Below are 18,540 nucleotides of genomic sequence, written 5' to 3' on the forward strand. Positions count from 1 at the left end.
TTCATTGATTTTGTTTTTGCGCTTTTTTTGGCTTCGCTATCACAGCCTTTGTACGCCTCTTTCATTTCTTCATTCTGACCGCTGTGCGCATCTTTCTTTCCTTCCATTCTCCTCGTCCTTTCTTCCTTCTTCCCGTTTTTAGAAGGTAAGCTTCTCACTCTGACCCAAAAACCCTCCCTTAAGCATGCTGTTGCAGTTTGGTTTTTTTCTGCTGTGTTCGTGTGCAGTGTATTCTCCCATTCATGGAACACTGAACTGTCTTGCTGGCATATCAAATGCCATCCCAGACTGGCCCACTGCTAGTAAGCTCTCCAGTTGAGCACTGTTGGCACATGAGTTGGAATTGGTGCATGGGTGTGTGAAGAGCATCTACTGCTTTGTGTGTGGTGTGCACAGTATAGACTTTTCTTTTTGTATGGGTTATCCATGAATGCGTGCAAATTAGACACCTTAAGGATGATCATGGGTTGGGTTTACAAAGCCCCTTTCCTTGATAAAGCAATATTTTACCCTGTGTGGTCTAACTGTTAACACACATGTCTACTCTAAATAATCTCTTCTGCCTTGCCTACCACATCTGTTGTGAGTTGGCTCGTTGATTCATCATGCTTTCCATGAATGCTCATGTCTGCCAAGACCCTCTTATCTTCAGATTGTGATGCTTTGCCTCATGGACTGTTTCCCACTGAGTGTGAATCGTGTATTCCAATAGGTATTGAAATGTCTGTTGAAACATGAATCTTCCGTAAAAAAAGTGCATTGCGGTTGCCTTCCATATGATAGCTGGGTACAGATTGGTCTTTTATATAGTTTCAAAACATGTTTGCATCTTCAGAAAATGACTGCAAGTGGTCCATGATGACCTAGATTGGAACAACCCACTCCAAGTCTGCCAATGAGGTCGAATTAGTCAATCCCTAATGTTTCAATATCTGCATCTGAAGTGTTTGAACATCCTTGCAAATGCTGCTTTTTTTGACTAGAATCCATTTTATTTTGAGTTTGAGCAATTTGAGTTTTATAGGTCGTTCTTTGTTATGATTTGTTCTACTTACAATGGAACAATCACTGTCCAAGTTCTACTCTGTATTTCCAGAGGACAATCGGGTAGTGAACAGTGATGAACCAGATTAAGGAATCTGTCTTGCCATTCAACCATGAATAGACTTGATGCATTGTTTCGAAAACATTAAGTAGAAATTAGTCTAGTACAACTTGAATGTATTCATTAACCTCAAAGTCTCACCCCAAGTAAGTGCAGAAAGCAATAATTAGTTATCTTATTTACTTGTTGAGGGGATTCAACCCCCTCCTTTTGTAAGCGCCTCACAAAAACCCATTTTTTCACTTTTGGGTAATCGACTGTCTGGGCTATTACAATAGCATCTAAATGGTGCTCTTGAAAAAGAGGGTATTGAATGGCCAAAAATGAACCTTTTCACCACCAGGCACGTGCATGGCATGGGAAGGTAGAATAATTTCAGGTTGCTAATTAATCCCATACTCTGGCTTCCAATAAAGCAACAATTGCATTTTAAGATTTTGCAGCTGCTTCACCAAACACTCCTTGGCGCAGCTCTAAAACTATTCCTATAAACTCGCCCCCTTCTGCCATGCACATGAGACATTCATACTCAGTGGGAACTAGACAACTGTTTTTTTGGGCTTTAAACAATTTAATAATCGATGCAAAACTGTGGTGCATGTGTGATCCTGCTGGTTTGGGCTCATCCCAATAACACCTCCAGCTTTGCCAGTCAGGCTTTTTCTTTGGGTAGATGGCATACAATTTGCCACCATCTTTCAAAGCCAAATCAGTTTACCAGCTTTCCTGCTAATGTCTTTCTTTTGCAACTCAGTTCTGGTTTTAGGTTATACCATGCCTGTTTACGCATTTTTCCTGTGTGCACCCACATAATTTGTTTTTGGCAATGTTTGGACCAGACCACACTTATCCCTTGTGTATGGTTTATGATTCATGGTTAATTTTTGCTCACCCAAGTCTTTAACTGGTATGGGAAAAGATATCCACCTTCAACTTTTATTTGCAGCTTGAGACTCTGTGAAGGATGTCAAGCAAAAGAAAACAATTAAGGGAATGCACCTTTTTTGGTACCACTCTAGTGACTACTTCCCAAGTCTGTGGTTCTTGAAGGGTCTCATTAAGTACTAAGCCAACCACCATATTTACAGTGAACCTTTCTAGTGTATAAGGCAGAGGAAAGGAGCTTGAACAACTAATTTGGAGTTGGGCGATGGGGCATATGGATGTCATGAGGTGGGCAGAAACCCCCTCAAGTATTGGTCAATACTTTAGTGGGGGTTTCAAATCAAGTTTGTATGCGAACATGTTTAGGCATAGTACAACAATGAACAGCCAGGTGGTGTACAAGGGTGGGCAGCAAGATGTTGAGCCACACATCTAACATTGCGCTCTGAAACACTTGTGTATGAGCGCGGTACAAATAAAATATCATATCGTATAACATTAGTGCCTCAAAAATTGAGGTGGTTCATGACCTTGGGCAATCTCTGATGGATGGACCAGGGTCAACTCGAAGCTGCCTCAGGCAAAGAGGAGCCTTCACAACTGGTAACCAGGGGTTTCCATGAGGTGTCAGCTCTGCTATGAAAACTTGATATGGTTGACCTTCCGTTAGGGTTCGCCACAAGTATTTACACTGGCCTTCCACTGGAATTAACTGTGTCCCAAGTTAACAGTGCAGGGCAATGGCTTAAAGTTGTGCTGTATGCCTGGGCAGTGGTCGTACATGAAGACAAGTTAGCATCTGTACCATCATGGATTCTCCTAGGTAGCATAAACCCTCCCTCCCCCCCCGACAACCCAGTTTCCTATCCAGGTTCAACTGGGAATAGACATGAAATCTAGGTATAGGACCTGAGATTAACCATCATAATATTGTGTGCTGACCAGCAGCCTCCTGTACTCTGTATGTCTAGAAGTGTGCGTAAAGTAACTCAAACATTTCATGCTACGGTCCTTCAACTATTGCCTTCACTTGAAGAAATGCCTCTTGGAGATTTTGTAGCCAGTATAAGATCAGCAGTAGATCAAGCATTTGAGATACTTGCACCTCTCAAATCTTCACTTAAAAAAGGAGAATTTACACCCCACACTCCATTTACACCTAAGTTGTTGAGGTTCGTGGCCAAAAAAACGCCAATTAGAAGGTATATGGCGTAAACATCAGAGTCCAATCTTACCACTTATAAGCTAGCGGTTAGGTGGTTTAAAACCCTTATCTACCAGGCCAAATAAACTCATCTAAATTCCCGGATCTCAAAGGCTAAATCTCGGCCTAAGGAGCTCTTTTCAATTCTACAAGAACTCTAGGGTTGTGCCCCGTCTGCTTCCTCTCCTGCAGACATCTCCTGGTGCCAACAAATTCACAATAGCTTTAACAACAAAACTCTTTGCATCAAAATAACAATGCTTAGGTTAAACTATTACCTACTTATATTATCCCTGTTATAACTGAGGCAGAACTGGTCAATGACTTTCCTGTTTTTTCATTCATTACAGTCTCTATAGATGAGGTAATTGAAGTGGTCTCGAAGCATATAACCACCTCCTGCAAAGGGGACATCTATCCTACATCTCTGTTCCAAGAATGTATCCCGACTCTTTGCGAATATTCCCTTCATTTTAAAAATATTAGAGGAAATTGCCTACCTTCAGTATCGGGCATTTGTTGAGAAGCATGATATACTAGCTGCTCAGCAGTCTGGATTTCGCCCAAATCCCAGGACTGAGTCTGCACTGCCGGATTTAAAGTCACACATAGCTGGTATTGTGGATGAAGACAACACATCACTATTGTTATTACTGGATCTGTCCGCCGCCTTTGACCCTGTTGATCATCAACTGTTGCCGGACAGATTGACCTCAATCGGTAAAGGCACCAAAGAGGCAACTGCCTGGTTTAAATATTTTTGGGTCCCGTCCCAGAAATGAGTCACCAAGGATAACGCTTTCTCCATTATCTCTATTCTAACATGTGCTGTACAACAGGGGTCTTGGCTCTCGCCATTGCTTTTTAAGATTTACTCGCAACTTCTCTGGAATCTTATCAGCTATGGGCATATATTTTGCCATCTATGCTGATACGGAGATTGTGATCTGGCTATCAGGTGATTACAGTGAAGACCTGGAGCATATCAACCAAATCTTCTTACAAATCCAGAATTGGATGGCTATGAACTCCTTGGCCCTTAATGCCAAAACTGAGTTGCTTGTTTTGGGTACTCAGCAACGGCTTAAGAAGCTGGATATAAGTTGTGCGAATGTTATGATTGGCCAACACACAATTCAAGTCTCCAAGTCTGTCAAGACATTGGGAGTCTTTTTTGACCCTCAACTGTTTTTTAACCGGCAGACCAGCTATTTAAAATCTTACTTTGGCAGATTCAACCTTTATGTAAAGAAATTTGTGCCTTAATCGCAGCAGCTATTGTGAATTGCAAACTGGACTACTGTAATAGCCTTTTAATTGGCACCTCCCAGGCTAACGTTAACTCCTTGCAGGTAATCCAGAATAGTGCTGTGAATGGTCTGAAACGTAACATGCATGTCTCTGAAGCTAGGTGTAGCCTGCATTGGCTTCCAATTCAACAAAGGCTACAGCAGGATTGCGCGAGCCGCGCATGAGGAACTAGAAGAGCTCGCTCCCGGCGGCCGTGAGAAACCTCCTCGGATATCCTGATCCCCAGCATTCGTTTCAGAAAGGAAACCAAACAAAGCAGTGGCGGAACATCTTGGCCACCGGCAGCTCCAACCCCGATCGAAATCTGAGCTTGGAAACCGAAAATCGGCTGAAGAAGTCCTGGAGCTGTGAGCGCCCGGCAGCCGCCAATATCCTAAAGTAAGGCCTGCTCCCTCGTCCCCCACCCGGTTCTCCCTAAGTCATAAACCCACCCAGCAGCAAAGAAGCTGTGCCCCACATACTGAAGGCACACCCGTTTTGAACCGGAGCGGGACAAGAACAGAGGAGTGGCCCTGCGGAAAGAGGCCAGTGCCATCTTGCCAGCCCCGCAGCGCGAGCTGCAGCAGCAGCCCAACCTCTGAGGCGGCAAACAGTAATCACTGCTCCTCCTACTGCACCAGACTTGCAGCAGTGGCGGAGACTGCCGGGGCTGACACTGATCTGCCCCAATACCGGGAGGGACCTTACTCAACACCGTGGCACCGATGAGGAGACATCCTCTTAGGAGCACCGACAGCCGCAGTGGATGCACCCAGAGCTGAGCCACCAGTGATCCCGGACCTGGACAGACTTGCTTGAAGTGGGAGATACCACAGCCCACCAACCCCCTAGCTGACACTCCGTGCGACGCTGCTGCTCCAGCGACCTTGCGGGCAGCCAGGAGGGAGCAAGACCACACTCAGCCAGTGGCAAACCGGGTCGCCGAAGCGGACCGGAGCAGAAGGAGCCCCATGTGGGGTCTGACCCGTACTACGTGGAAGGTACGTCTGGAGCATCGAGCCAGATTGGGGACACTGTGATGCGGGTGGGGAGTGGAGCAGGCCCAGAAACAGTGTAAACTGGCCACCACTGGCAACACCTAGCCCGTGGCCCCACACTGCAAACGTGCTTAAACATGGCATTTCCTATCGCTGGAACACAGGCCATCCAGGAGTCGGTGCCCCACTCATACAAGCTGCTGACCCGCCCCCACAAACATAAACTGGGCAGCGCAAGCTCTCACAGACTTGGCCGTGCAACATCCCGCAGACGACCCGCAAGCAGTGTAGCGTGAAAATACCCCTAGCCACCAAGTGGTAGATCCTACAAGGAGCAGACAAAGGACAGGATCCCCGCCCCACCCCCCCAGACCTTTCCCCCTTCCTCAACGAACACTAGGCTACACAGCAATCTGCACGGAGGCGAACACTGACACAAACGTGGTCTGCGCAGGCTAACCCCGCGAACCTGTGCGTCCAAGGAGCAACCACTGTCGCAGAAGGGTCCATACGCTCAGGAAACAGCAGACCATCAACGTCACATCACCCCTTGAGCTGGGCAACGCAATGGGCAAAGACGAAGCCTAAAGACAGACCCTCCTGAGCAAGATGGATCTCTATACGGTCGGGCCCCTCCAGGGCCCCCCAACCACAACTCCTGAAAACGGAGAGACAGGAGAGGAAGAACTCCACATCTCTTTGACAGACGTCATGAAAGCCATCAAAGAGTCGCAGATGTCCCTCAAGGGGAAAATAGGAGGCCTAGCTACGGAGGCGTCCTTTCTACAGCAGGACCTCGACAACTTGTCCCTGCGGCTGGGGGAAACTGAACAGAGGATCTCCAACTCGGAGGACACCATAGGACGGATGGAGAAGTAGCTCGCTGCCATAACCCAAAAAGTATCACAACTTGAAAATGGAGCCAAAGATAGTGAGGGGCGCGCGAGAAGAAACAATATTTGGATTCTCTGAATTCCCGAAAGAGAAGAGGGCCCTAGTGTCTATCTCTTTCTGGAAGACTGGTTGGCCGACGTGTTTGCACCTAAGAAATTCTCTACGTTTTTCTCCATTGAATGAGCCCACAGACTTCCTACCGTCGGCCCATCCCCATTGCACAGCCACGCACAATCCTTGCCAAACTCATGAACTTCCAGGACAGAGATGCAATTCTCCAAATGGTCCGCGCCTCTGGCCCCATTACATAAAACGGCTCTCGTGTCAGCTTTTATCCGGACTAGAGGCTTGACAATCCTTCGACTCAGTCAAAAAGAAGCTACAGTCTCTCTCGGTGAAATACGCTCTGTTCTTCCCAATACTACTCAAAGTGCACCATAAAGGCACCAGCTATCAGTTCACTCACCCAAGGAAGCCTGGGATTAGATGGAGACCCAAATTCTGAGCATACCGGAACACCAAAGATCGCCAAGAGAACCTCTGAGGCGGATGCCAGAGAAGGACGGCTCTCTGCCGCAGCAGAACCCAGGGGGCTATGGCCACCCCGCATTGTCACAAGACATCCCAGACAGAGAAGAGACCGGATGCAGCCTGCCGCAATGACTCCGCTCTCACGTACAATGCAGAATTAAGGGGACCACGCTCTGGCGGCCGCCACGGGAAGACGGAAACGTATTCGCAGTTGGCGTAAGCTCCCCGCTACCTCCATTAATGTTCTGGTTACAGGTTACGTGTCCAGTTGGCGCACAGTTCGGGTTACAGGAGCTTCTGGTTGGGGGGGGGGGGGAGGGAAGTACAGGGTGGGATACTGGGAGGGTGGGCCTGTCTGTCATAAAAGGCAGGGAGCACAGAGATCAGCCCGGTTAGGTTTCTCAGGGATCTATCAAGCACGGCACATGTTCAAACTCATAGACACAATGTCAACGCCTGAATATTGTTTATCCAGCAGGGACACCAGGTATAGTTGGAACCAAAGACCTAACACAGCACGTGGGATACAGGGGCACCTCAAAATAAACACCGACGCCCAACACTCCATCATCACCTGATCATGGCCTCACGTAACACCACCGTCAGGAATCTCTGGTTCCTGACATGGAATGTAAATGGTCTAGGTAACTGAATTAAACGACACCTAGTCGTGCAGCTGCTGAACGGGCATATACCAGACATAATATTCTTGATTGAAACACACCTGGCAGGCACAAACTGCACCTTATTCAAACATACAAACTACCGAATAGCAATCCACACTTGCTTCACTATGGGCTCCCGTGTCATACTGATACTAATACACAAACTCCCCTTTCACCTAACCAATGTCACCCAGGACATGGGGGTGGGGGGGTAGATACACGTACATAACAGGGACATTATGGGAACCATCTATTTCACTATTAGCAGTCTATGCACCACCAACCCTGCTACCCGCGCTGCTTACCGACATCACCCCCCTGATCACCCCAGACACATCAGATGTCATGGTTATGGGAGGCGACTTCAACGAAGTCATGAATGTGGAACTGGACTGAACACACCTAAGAGGTAGAAACCCCACCACAAACACAAAATTGGCCACATTCGCAGGCGCCCTAGGGTTGCAGGTTGCTTGGCGTACTTTGCATCCTGGTCGCAGAGAGTACTCCTACCACTCTGGAGCCCATGCTTCGCTCTCAAGACTAGATTACTTTTTCATACCATCTATAGACACAAAGTATGCGAGACATACCTTCTCCCCAGAGGAATCTCTAGCCATTCCCCTCTGGTATTAGAAATTAGCACCTCCAGACCGAAAACCCATATCCATCCCCCCCCACCCCACTCCCTTGCTGGTGCCTAAATTACCTAGGATTCCTGGAATTAGTATATTATTTGAACTAAACATAGGAACCGTAGCCGACCCGGGAGTACTATGGGAAGCCTATAAAACAGTGCTGCGGGGCAACATCATATCTTGGACTACTGCACAAACACCTCGCCACAAAGCCAAACAGCAGGTCAAATACACAGAGGAGACTCACCTGTCCCAGGCCACGCCCGAAACACACCAGACACTAATACTGGGCGGGAACGCCTTCAAAACGTAGCTCTGGACAATGCCAGGCAAGTTCACAGACCTCTACGCGCCAGTGTATGAGACGGGGGATAAAGCCAGCAAGATGCTGGCATGGTTGGAACGCAGGGATGAGGGGCACACCCATGTTAGACTCCTCAGCAATGGTGATTCTGTCCCACTGTCGTCGGATAGAGACATAGCCGAAGGCTTCGCCACATACTACGCTGACCTATACAGGGCACCCATTTCCCCCATAAACAGATCAATCATGGCAGAAATCACTCTCCCCACCCTCCCTAACGAGCAGCAGACCCTCCTGGAAAAGGAAATCACTGAAGAGGAAGTGATAGCCATATCAGGACTCCAATCCAGGAAATCTCTGGGCCCAAATGGCTTCCCAATAGTGGTATGGCGGAAGATGGGGGCAAATGAGATCGCCCGTATCTACTGTGCATGTACCAGAACGCACAGGACCAGAGCTCCCTGTCCCTGGACCTTGGAGAAGCCATTATAATAGTGCTGCCCAAGGCAGACAAAGCCCCCGAAAATTGTTGACCCATCTCTCTCATAATTGGCAAAACCAAAATTCTCGCGAAGGTATTAGCCGATCGACTGCAATTGGTCATCTCATCCCTGATTCACCCGGACCAATGCGGTTTCATGCCGCAGAGGTCAACACGTATGAACCTATACAGGCAACATTCAGCTTTGGAAAGAGCCGACACACTCCGAGGTCCTTTGGCATTGCTTGCCATCGACTTCGAAAAAGCTTTCGATTGGGTGCACTGGGAGGCCATATGGGAAATAATGCACCACCTGGGTTTCGGTCACCAATTTATGTCATGGGTAAAACTCCTCTATAATTGCCCGAGAGCGAGAACTAGAGTCAATGATTGGCGGTCAGACCCCTTCGCCCTAGGGAGGGGAACGAGACAAGGCTGTCCCTTGTCAGCCATGATCTTCGCAATAGCTATAGAGCCCCTTGCGGTACTACTGAGGGAATCTGAGTCATGGGAGGGCTTCCGATGGTAGAACATATGGGAAGATAAGGTCTCACTGTATGCAGACGACTTGTTCTACGTTAAGGATCCGGTTAACTCATGCCCCACAGTCACACACCTGCTAGAGAGGTATGGAGTCTTCAGCGGATTACGTATCAATTGGTCAAAATCTATATTATTCCCGATATGGAGGGGGAGCAACCTAATTCCTGTAAACTGCCTGTATCGCGTTGAAACGAGACAATTCAGGTACCTAGGCATACAGATCACAAAAAGCCTCAAGGACTACATACCCGCGAACTTGCACCCCATCACGAGATTCGCAGAGGACACTCGTCACTGGGCCTCGCTACCACTAACCCTACTGGGCAGAGCAGCCCTCTTCAGAATGATCGCCCTTCCCCGTTTCCTGTACATCCTACAAAATGCCCCGCTACATATACCAAGGCACAAGTTTCAGAAAATCGATCGCGCCCTACGAAAACTGTTCTCGTGTAGTGGTCACCCGTGTATAAAGATTCATCTGGGAGGGAGGAATGGGCTGCCCAGGCTACAAACACACTACTGGATTAGTCAGATGGCGGTTGTGAACGACATGCTACACTGGGACACAACACTACCACATGTCAGTGCGATAAATGCCAACAATGGAATTCCCCCCCATCGAACTCATATATTGCGACCTGGGCAGAACAGCCCCCACGTCCATGCTATCCTATCTGTCACGAATCTGGGTGGAAACGCACAAGTACATAGAATGGGACATGAAACTGACACCTGGGCAACCACTTTGGAACCTCCCAGAAGTAAACAAGCTCCCTAGATGGCCCACCTGGGTGACAAATGGGATAATGAGAATCAAGGATGTCATAAGCGAGGCAAGATGGTCCCATCCGAAACCATACTGGTCACATCCGAAACCTTACAACCCTTTTTCTCTCTCCCACCAACAGAACAATACCACTATACTCCAATAAAACAAGCCCTACAAACCCACCTGCCGGACATGAGCAACATGCCCGAATACACCCCAATAGAACGCAACATAGTTCCGGAGCAGATCAAACCGTCACCTCAACCATATACAATGCGATCACCACCTTTGTCAAAAAGGAATTAGTTAGCCTTAAGACAAAATGGGAGCGGGATGTTGGAGCATTGCAACCAGAAGACTGGATCGCCATGTTGATGTACCACTGGGAGGTAGCAATCTCATCCAGACTCGGGCTTGTCCAGCTTAAGATCGTACATCGTACTTACTACCCGAGAGTAGCACTCTTCCGGTGGGGTAAATCCTCAGATCCACAGTGTTTGTGCTGTAAGCACGAGGAAGGCACCTTCTTTCACATTTTATTGGAGTGTGACCACATACAATAATATTGGCAGGCATGTTGTGAAGAGCTAACAAGGGTCATGGGCAAAGCAATACCAAGAGAGCCAAAACAGCTGTTGCTGGGGGTGGATGACTAAAGTGACCTGACGCGATATGAAAAGTTGTCTGTCGACTGCCACGGCAGTACTTGGGAAGAACATTGCACAGCTATGGGGTTCGGAGGCGACACCCAGTTTCGATCAATGTGTTATGGATGTCCATATATGCGCAGCAATGGAACACCAAGTGTATACCGCAAGGGGCTGCCCTGATAAGAGCAAGTAAAATATGGCAAAAATGGGAGGACTTCCACTGACTGGTTTACTGCCTAGCCAAATAGACACCTTTTTGAAAAAGTGTGAAACATGTAAATGTCAATGAAATAGTATCTAACACAGCTAGTGATTTTTGATTTATAACCAGTTTGCTGATGCTTAGAGTGCAAGGGGGTTTGGGGGAGTTTGCACCGCGTCGATCAGTAGATGCACTGTTTATTTGTATGTAAAAAAAACAATAAAAATTGCTTGATTAAAAAAATAAACAAAGGCTACAGCACAACGGTTTATCCATGTGAAATTGCCTTGGGCGATTCCCCATCTTACCTCATTGCTAGGCTTAAAAAGAGACCTATTGGACGCTCATTGCGGTCTAATCGTAACACCTCTTTGGTTCAACCCCTTTCCTCATTGAAGAAAATTGGTGGTGCCAGTTTTATCCTTTGGGCCCCTTGGACAACCATTCTCATATTGCCACCGGTCATAACATCCACTGATATCATCTTGTTGGCTTTTTAGGAGGGTCTTGGTCCTTTTTCTTTGTCTTCTCTGGCTTGTTTTTACTGTGTTAAATCTATTTTTTTCTCCTGTGCGTGCCCTGAGGCCTGCGAGTTAGTGGCGCAATATAAGAACTCCAATAGGATGCTTCGTGTTCTTCCTCTGGACTCTTTCGCAACCTCTGCGACTCACTCACTCTCTGTTCTCCCCTCTGGCCTGACACACTGCAGGACACACTCTGGATGTCCTGATCTCCTCTGACCTTCCACTTTCTATCCCTCTCACCACTCCTCTCTCCTGGAGTGATCACTTCCTTCTTTCCTCCCAGCTAACCCTTTCTTCCCCCCAGGCTAAGCCAATTCCAGCACTGCCACCCACCTTCTCGGTTATCCGACCCATGAAGCGTTTGTCAGTTGAGGCTTTCGCTGCCACTTTCTCACCCTCTCGTCCACCTTTGGCATACTCGCACCCTGACACAGCCCTTTCCATGCTCCATTCTGCTATATCTGATACACTCGATGTTCTTGCCCCTGTCATGAGGTTCCGCATGAAGGCCAAAGCCAAGTGCAATCCATGGTACGATTCAGACCTAGTCACCCTCAAACGCTGAGTCTCTGCGGCATCTAACAACACGGCTGAACTCTTTAAAATCTGCAAGGAACTGGCCAATCCTGCTGCAGTCTCTACCTCTCCTGTCCCTTCCCAGGCCCTCTGCACGACCCTGGTTTCTAACTTCATCTCAAACTCAGGATATCCTGTCCTTCCTCTTCCCCTGGCCCTTCTACTCCCTGCTCTTCCTATGACCCTTCTTTGGCCACCTTTCCTCCCTCCTTCTCTGCCTTTCCCCTGTTCTCACCAGATGAGGCTTCTAGACAAATCAGATCTATGAAAGTCTCATCAAAACAGTTTCATCCCTGTTCTTCCAAAACCATCAAGGACCACATTGACTCCCTGGCTCCTGCTCTGGCCGACTTCTGCAACCACTCCTTCGCCACTGCAGTCTTCCCATCCCCCCTGAAGCACTCCCTTGTGCACCCTCTTCTCAAGAAACCCTCTGCTGACCCGTCCTGCCCGGCTAACTATCGCTCAATCTCCATGACTCCCTTCCTGGGCAAACTTCTGGAAAAGCTGGCCATCTCCCAGCTTAATCTTCACACTGAATCTGTCTGTTGTCTTCATGACCATCAGTCTGGTTTCAGAGCTGCCAGAAGCACGGAAATTGCTCTCCTGAACATCTGTGAAGACCTGCTCTCAAACCTTGACTCCAACACCCCCTGTGTCCTCATCTTACTTGATCTCTCTTCTGCCTTTGACAGTCCACTGGGAAAGGCCAACATGTGAGCAGCCCCTATCCCTGTTGTTTTTCCACAATTTCCAGAGGACTCCTAAAGTAGGATGTTCCCAAAGCTGCTGAGTGAGATCGTTATATGGGCCCATAGAAAACCTCAGACCTTCCCAGGGTGAGCCATATAGGTCTTCTAGATAGGTTCAATATGTTCTTTGGTCGTTCCCCATGTGTTTGAGCATAACCAACTGGGCGGTCTGATAATGAAAATAGAAATACAAATCAGTGAGACCAAATCCTCTCTAAACCCTCGAGAGTGAGCTTCGTTCTTTTCAACCTTGATTTTCTTTTTTTTTCTGACATATACAACTGCTCACCACCCTGTTAAGCTTGCAGAAAAAGCTGTCCGTGGTGACAATCTGGAGAGCATTAAAGAGGTACAGGAGATGCGGCAGGATGTTCATCTTAACTGATCACACGGCCGTACCACGAGGATTAACAAGTCCCACCACTTGAGATCGAACTTCACTGTTTCCAACAGAGGGAGAAAGTTAGCTTGCATAAGAGATGCGAGATCCCTTGTAAAGTAGATACACAAGTATTTCATGCCCTGTTCCTCCACCCGTGTTCCCTTGATTCCAACCTGGGCATCTAGGTCAGAGGGGACGGGCAGTTCCTTATTGGAATGGTGCATGATTTATCAAGGTTTATTTTCAGGCCAGAACAACGACCAAAGCACGAAATGAGGCACCATAACCCTGGCAGGAACGATTGGACTTTAGCCAAGTAAGCCAAATTGTCATCAGCAAAGAGAGCTTGAAATCAACCTCTCCACATTTGATCCCCGTCGCATCTGGTTTGACAGAATGGATATAGCAAGGGGCTCCATGGTTGGCGCGCACAGCAACGGTGACAGAGGGCAAACCTGCCTCGTCCCCCTGAACAGCCGAAATGGTTCCATCAATCTGCCATTTACTTGCACCCTCGCACTAGGAGTTCTATACAGTACCAAAAACAATTTTAAAAAATTAGCCCAAACCCCATTTGCCCCATGACTGACAACATATAATGCCACTCCACCCTATCAAATGCTTTTTCTGAATCTATTGCTATCGGGCAGGCATCAAGATCCATAACTTTGGCGTGATGCATCACCTTAATGGACTTTCTTATACCTTTGGGACCCTGCCTACCTTTACTAAAACCCACCTGGTCAACATGGACAAGAGAAGGAAATAGGGATTCTAGCCCCTTTCCCAACAGCTTCACCAATATCTTAACGTCATTATTAAGCAAAGAAATCGGTTAATATGACAGAGCGACGGATCTTCACCCTCCTTGTGGATGACCACTATGATGGCCTCTATCGTGTCTGGCAAATCCTCACCCGATAGGATAGCGTTAAAGACTCTGACAAAATAGGGGGCAAGTGTCAATCCATAGTTTATACAATTTCATTGAAAAAATCTCAATACCCAGAGCCGTGCCTGACTTCATCTGTTTTATGGTGTGTATGACCTCTTCTATTTCTATTGCAGAGTCCAATGGGAGGCAGCGTCCTGAAAAATAGCCTGAATGGGTAGATTGTTGAAAAAGTTGGTAATGTGTGAGCCATCCCTCCACATACCCTGACGAGTACAATGCCTCATAATATTTGGTAAACTCCTTCCCCATCATGACTGTGTCAAACGTGGTGGGTCCCTCCGGTGGCGTTATAGAGGCTCTCATTTATTTTCCTCCTCTCCTCCCTCAGTCCCCAAGCCAGAATTGTTTCAGCTCTGTCCCCTTTCTTGTGTTCTCTGCTTCAGGAACAGTAGTTACTTTTCCATATCCTGAATCAGAACTGTCTTAAGCTGCTCTTTGTACTGTCTAAGTTTTCTAGCTTTAGATGGAGTTGGGCTGCTTCAGGCCCCCCACTCAGCTGAATGTCCACTCTTCTTTCTAAGCGGGTTCGTCTGTTGAAGTCCTTCCTTCTTTTTCTGAAACCCTGTCCGTATGAGAGCCACCTTGATTGAGGCCTTAAAGAACGCCCGCCTCTACATTATCATTGTGCTCAAAGTATTCCCTGATTTCCGACAGGAGGCCCTTGGCGAGCTCCTTCTCCTCAAGCAGGAATTCATTGCACCTACATCCACCCTTATCAGGCGAACCCGCCCAATTTCCTTTTGCTATCCTGACTAAGTCATGGTCTGACCACGGGACAAGGGAGTACCTGAGATTCCTAGACCATTGCCTTAATATCCTTGTCAACCAGAATGTAGTCTATCCTCGAAAAAGAATTCTGTACTTGCGAATAGTACATGTGTAAGGTTTACCCCCTTTATATAGTCGATGAGGGAGTCTGAGAGTCCCAGCTCTCGTTTGACCCTCCCAAACGGCCTAGAATCTCAGTCCATCTGCAATGTTGGCGGTGCATACCCCCTACCTTTTCCAATCTGAGTGGCCAAGAACCAGACTATTAAATATCCTTCAACAAACAAGATTAACTTCTCCTTGACTCTCCTTCTAGAATAAACTCCCACCCGCATTGGGACAATAGGCTGATCCCATTTTAACCCTCCTACCATTCAAATCCCCTTTTACAAATGTGAAACGACCCTCGGGGTCTGTCAGTACCCTGAGCACCTTCAATCCCAATCAACTCGAAAGAAGTATCGCTACCCCCCTTTTTTGGTAGGGGCCGAGGCCACGTAGATGTCCCCCACTACTTGTGCTTTTAATATCGGTTCCTTCCCACTCACAGTGTTTTTCAAGCAGCCATTGTGTTTCCTGGAGCAGGAGGACGTCCAGTCTTGATCTCTGAAATTCTGTGAGCACCAGTGATCTCTTGGTCGGAGAGTTGACACCCCTTGTTTTAAGAACCCATTATTATTTGTACCCATGACTCCTCAGAAAATCCTTCATATACCCCACCTCCATAAAGAAGCTCCCTGCAGCGAGGGCTCTTACCTAAACACACCTATCCATAACAATGGAAATACTAGAATCAAACTGTAGCTTCCCCTTTCTGTGAAAACCCCTCTGAATTCCCCCCCCCCCCAATCCCTTCCTGTGGTGTCCAGCCCTGAGCAACCACCATATACCACACAAGACCTGACCTCCAGTGGTCCCCGGAGCAGCAGACCCTAACTTCATAAATGCAACCTCTCCGGAGTCCATGTATGTAGTCTTCTGAAGCAAGTTAATACTTGTGGCATTCATATTGAAAAGAAATTGAACGGGAACCCCCAGTGATACCTTGCACCCTTTTCTTTGAGCCACAAGATAAGAGGAGCACACAACCTTCTTGTAGCGAGCATAAAGGTAGGGAGGCCATGAAAGATTGTGATCGGAGCATCGCCATATCCAATAGGTCACTCTTTCCTTGCCTTGTCTAGAATCTTGGCCTACTCAGCGTAGTAATGGAATCGGGACAGGATTGATCTGGTGCCCCTGGAGCTCCCTCTCACCCGGTGGGCCCTCTCTGTCATGGGTTATTCTGTGGCGTCTGTGCCAAACAAGGTCTTAACAACTTAAATGATGTCACTGTTAATATCCCTCTCTTGCCATCTTTCGGGAAAGCCAAAAAAAGGTTATTTTGGTGCTCTTTGTTCTGAAAATCATCACTTATTAGGGTAATTTCACCTGCTCTCCATTAGAGTTCCGAAATCCTCATATCGATCTGGATTTCCATGGTGTCGGCTGACTGATTGTTCTCCAGCCCTTGGATCCTGTCGTCCTTTGCGTGAACCCTTGGATCAAGTTTGTCCCGCCGTTGTCCAATATCAGTCCTAATGCCCATGATCTCCTCGGAGTGCAGGAATGTACTTTTTCATAGACACCGGCTTGTCGGCCAGACTCTCCATTGGGACACTTTTGGGTAGTTTGGGGGGGGGGGGGGGTTGACTGGAAGTGATATTTTTGCAAGTAAGCTCTCCAGGACATCAGCATAGAATGCAATGCTCGACTACCCCCTCTTCGCCCATCATCGGAGTCTCACCTCTGTAGTGGGGCATCTCACTGGCTTCAAGAATCCAGAAATTGCCTGACTGTGCTCCCCATTCAGAGACGTAACAATCCTAGGCCCAGTATCTCCTGGACCTCTGCTCAAAACAAAACACAATGCCTCTCCGGGCCCCCTTGTAAATCGCAGCACAGGAGAGAGCGTGGACCCTCCGTCCCTCCCTCCCCCACCCGCAAGTCCCAGAGGAGTCTTGGGAGCTACACTGACCAGAGGAGGGCAATAATCGAAAGCATAAAACACAAACCTGTGCCTCCCCACCTACACATCTGGGCCCTCAGTCCAAGAGAGGTCACAGTGCCTGCAACCCCCAGTCAGGCGGGCTCTAACCGCTCTTGTAGTGGCCCAGTGCAGGAGCGTCAAAGGGTGACCAGCAGTGTTTCCAGCCAACTGCTGCTATTGAAATGCCCCAACTTCGTTTACCAGTTTCACTGCCTCAGGTTCCTGCAAGGCCATCTTGTTCCATTTTCCCGGCACTGGTGCAGGTTCAGCCACTCCAGACACCCCACGTAAACGAGGGTCCAGCCTCACAGTTCTCGCATCCAGCCTGCCTCTCTACACTTGCAGCAGGACTATAAGAGGGGAAAACGCTGTCACTGCCAGCCACCGGCACTTCCAAGTGGGTCAGGTGGCTGCGCCCACACAGCTTCACCTGTAGGGGCCAATTCAGAGCCTGCCACTGCCTTCCATGGCAACCCCGAGATCACTGTGGTGGTGCGACACCCCCTCTGCTGCTAGGGCAACAAGTTGCCCCATAGCCTGGTTGCACACAAGACTTCGGCGCTCGGACCGATCCATTCACTGTCATGCACCAGCTCTTCTGTCAGCCAGCTCTGCAACAACACCACCAATTTCCACCAAACTTGGACCAAGTGGTCCTTGATCAGTGGTCTCGGGGGCTCCAGGCTAGAGGGAGCAGAGCGAATTATGCTGCCATCCCCTTTGCACTCCCTGGTGGCCTCCAGGTAGAATACTTTAACCCTCTCCTCCAATGACTATCCATAAGGTGCATTACAAGGGAATTCCATTTCTTGCGTTGACCACGGTGGCACTAATGCAACTTAATTTAATCCTAGTTCTGTGGGCAAATGTCACCAGAGCTGGCAAGGTTCCATTTCTGTGCATAGCTTTTCTGGTAAGAGTTACAGATGGAGAAGTCATCGCCTCGGCATCTCTGGTGTCTCAAATGATTGCTTCTTTGTCCCTTCTGAAAGTTCAGTACCCCCAGTTTCCCTCCATAGGAAGCCGTCCTCCGCAATGGCATGTGTTGCAACCAATGCGCCAACATCCTTCCTCAGATGAGCATTTTTTCTGTGAGCTGCACTAATGTGCAACCTCTTTATCTTTGTGGATCTTTTCAGTGGGATTCAGTGTCTGCGGCTCTAGAGGAATTCCCTCTGGTTACATTGCAGCAATAGGTTCTGGGCCTGTTAACACCTCGTCCATCTTGTTTATTGACAGTAGGCACACTTTGTCATTCAGGGGCTGAACTATTTACTGTGCATATCGAGTGTTGGGAAATATTTTTCTTTTTAGCCTCATTCCTTAAGGCACACGTGATATTTGCTTATTTAATTTTATCCTGCCCCTTTTTCCTGGCCCTTTTTGGTGAGTGAA

At 48.0% G+C, this 18,540-nt stretch overlaps 1 protein-coding gene across 2 annotated transcripts in view; it reads left to right on the forward strand.

Annotated features, from left to right (window-relative positions):
- The window catches only part of VCL (vinculin), a 751,821-nt gene that overhangs the window by 220,566 nt on the left and 512,715 nt on the right, over positions 1–18,540 (forward strand). The gene's annotated exons all lie outside the window — the stretch shown is intronic.

This window comes from Ambystoma mexicanum, chromosome 8 (genome assembly GCF_040938575.1).
Source record: "Ambystoma mexicanum isolate Mex_15411 chromosome 8, UKY_AmexF1_1, whole genome shotgun sequence".
NCBI classification, from domain to species: Eukaryota; Metazoa; Chordata; class Amphibia; order Caudata; family Ambystomatidae; genus Ambystoma; species Ambystoma mexicanum.